Raw genomic sequence first — 3,183 nt, 5'->3', positions numbered from 1 at the left:
TAAGAAATTTGATTTTTCCAGGACAGTCCAACCACTACGGTACATTCAAGACATTCCTGGTCTTTCTAGAATCATATTTTTTCCAGGACTTTCCCGGTTTTCCAGACTTGTGGGAACCTTCCCCCAACGATAGGGCAGGCCCGCTGCCATCCAAGCCGCCTAGCCGCTCCGAGGGGCGCTCGACCCTTCACTTATTGAGGTGCAACGCTTGCGCGTCCGTATGCACCGGCAGAGAGAGGCAAACAAAAGGGAACAACAACACGTGACGAGGTGTATACACCTCGTCGTCACTGGTCTGCAGACAAGGCGCTTATCACCGCGAGTGATAAAGTAATAAAATGCTTATCGTCCGCTGCGCTGCGCTGCCGGTGGGCGGGGCCCGGCCCGGCTCGGCCCCCCGCGACCTTCCCTTGCACGCGCCCGATAAGCTCATTACGAGCACATTGTCGCGCTCGCGTGCGGATGGATTACTTTCAGATCGTACGCGACACTCTTATCAGAGTTATGTATGATCCTGTTTTTAATTTTCGCAGTCGCGCGCGGAATGCTCCGTTCCGAAACGAGGTCACGATAATCCCGCAGTGACAAATTCGACACCGATAATTGGTCGACTCGTCGTTGAATTGACAGCTGTTCAATTTTTCAGTTCTCACTACTGGGGAATCGCAAATTGGAAATCGCATTATGGGGCCGATTAGCATTGGCACACTTGGCTGATCAGGCTCCGTCCGGAGAGGCTGACGGCGCCGCGCTGGCCTGGAGCCTGATGGGTGGAGCTCCCCCCCCCCCTCTCCTTCCCATCTTGAGCCAGCTGATCAGAAGTCTGGTCGCGAACGGCCATCGCTCGACCCACTTCCCTCGCCGAATGGCGCGCGTCTCCTAGAGAGTGAGTGCTACGCGCTTACCAGGACGATGGCCAGATTGCCACAAGCAACATGCAAAAAAGAGCAATTTTCTGCACTTTGTCTTTGTGCCGCTGTTTAAGGTGCTTGTCAACGGAGTAATCATTTGCGCATTATTTCTTCGTCCCGGGCGCAGCCAGGTCACGTGGATGTCGCGCTCCCCTTATGCACGCGGTTCGCACGGTCGTTGCATCCGTCAGCGTCAGCTGTCTGGCGCAGTCAGGCCGTCAGCTGCCGCGGTCAGCTGCTGCTGTCAGCTCCTGGATGAGGTCGTTTTTGCCTAATGTGCGATTCTGTGCTGTTGACGGATATCGCCAGAGAAAAAAATCATGCACCGTGCACACGAAAAAAATATAGCAGAATAACACACATTGACGGCCGACCGAGAATCTCTCGCACGTGATTCACAAGTGGACGCGATAACACCGTCCTAGTACCTCCGCGTTCTTCTGCCATTCCGAGTGCGGGGCCCGGCGCGCCCTGACGCACGTCCTATGCGAGAACTACGCGAGGGTAAAAGGACCTAGTCCACAGGGGACGCCTCTATGCATCCACGTGAAGGCCTCCCAAGACTGTCATTTTTCTCCCGTTCGGATCTCTCCATATCGAGAGAGGCGGAGTCCAGATGCCGCGCGCTGTCCAGTTGGCGGCGAGCCTAGCCTGGACGACCGCCGAGCCCCCGCTCGCTGAGGCTAGGGGCCTCCGGGGAAGGTCAGTGTGCCCCAGCATGCCCCCACCTGTCTGTGGACGGCCACTCCACGGGGCCGCGAGGCTCCACCTGGGCAGCTCTACCAGAGTAGGGACCGGGCAGGGCGGACGCTGCAGTGTTGCGGGATTGCATACCTTCTTGGGCCGAAAGGGTCATACGACCACTCCGTGATACGACGCCTTGCGGGTCTCTCTACTTACGAGTGGAGGGAGTAGGTAATCCCATAACACTACAGCATCAGCTCTGATACACCCATACCCAGTACAGCATGCTCCACGCCAGAGAGGCTCCACCCGGGCAGGCCCCAGAGTCCAGTACTACGCCGGGGAGGCCTCCATACCTCCACCTCGCTCGCTCACTGGGGCGTGTCGATTGTGGAGCGCTGGGCGGAGCGCGCGGCGAGCGGAGCCTACAAAGGGCCGCCTTCCGCCTCCGCCTCTCGGCCCAGTGATTCGTCAGCTATAAATGTGGCGGCAACAAAGCGCTGCGGTGGTGCTCCAAAAGAGACACAGGGCAGGCCATCGGGTCGCGGCCGACTAGCTTCCGCATGACTTCGCATGACTCCCCGCGGCGGGTGCGACACCTGCGTCCCGGTGTCCTAGCACCCAGCACTATAGCACCTCCACCGCGAAGCACGTCAGCTGCGTGGCAACGCCGCGCAGCAGGTGCCAGGGTAGGGTGGGTGCCCTCGAGTCTGATTAGTCTGATGATGCAGCAGTCCATTGTCGGGGAAGTCCGCCTGCTCGCGCGGGCGCTGGCGCCATCTAGTGTGGCGCGACGCAAGCGCGGCGCAGACGTCACGCGACCGTCATTAGCACTAGGAGAGGCGTAGGTGACAGCGAAACCCACAGCACTGTCAAGTGTCAAGCTGTAACTCACGACGATAAGTTTACAGTAAGAGTTAATTAGTGAGTGATTAATTTGTCATCCCACTCTGTCCTCTTTTCGAGTGCAGTAGACGGGCTAGGGAAAACTTTCCGGACGGCGAAAACACACACACAAGAACAAGCGTGCACTACATTGTATTCGAGTGGGTGAAGCGTGAAGCCTCGCCCTGCGCCCAGAGCGAGAACCGCGAGAACCCACTTACAGTTCGGGATAAACGAGGCTAGCCTGGGGGCTCTGTCCGGCAGTCCGACAAGGCGAGGTGCCTTTGGTCAGGACCTTGCGTGTGAGACGGCCTGAGCAGCTCGGGCAGTAGGTCCTCCCACGCCACTAAGGTTCCTGACGCGCAGGCCGCCCCCGTGGCGGTCTCTATACGCTTACAACCCATTGCAACGTTTTCAGTAGCACGCTGATAGCGCCTGCGGCGAGCTGGGTGGGCCAACCCGCCGAGCAGCTGTGTGAAGTAGGTGGCCCGCCCTGCGGCTGAGGGCTCCCTTGGGTCACTTTGCGGGGAAGAGATCATCGTGGGGGACCATTCGGGGGCTGTTCCTTCAATTGCCAGCTAGATTGCTGTGCAGGTGCAACAGAGCACGTTCCCCCCCAATGGCGTGTGAGGCACACAGGGCCGCCGCTCGCCGCTCCTTTGACTTTGTTTTCGGCCCTGAGTCCCCTCCTCAACCCCCCCCC

This window comes from Frankliniella occidentalis, unplaced genomic scaffold (genome assembly GCF_000697945.3).
Source record: "Frankliniella occidentalis isolate FOCC.00 unplaced genomic scaffold, Focc_3.1 Scaffold166, whole genome shotgun sequence".
NCBI classification, from domain to species: domain Eukaryota; kingdom Metazoa; phylum Arthropoda; class Insecta; order Thysanoptera; family Thripidae; genus Frankliniella; species Frankliniella occidentalis.
The sequence above is the reverse complement of the archived record's forward strand: the minus strand, read 5'-3'. Positions refer to the sequence as shown.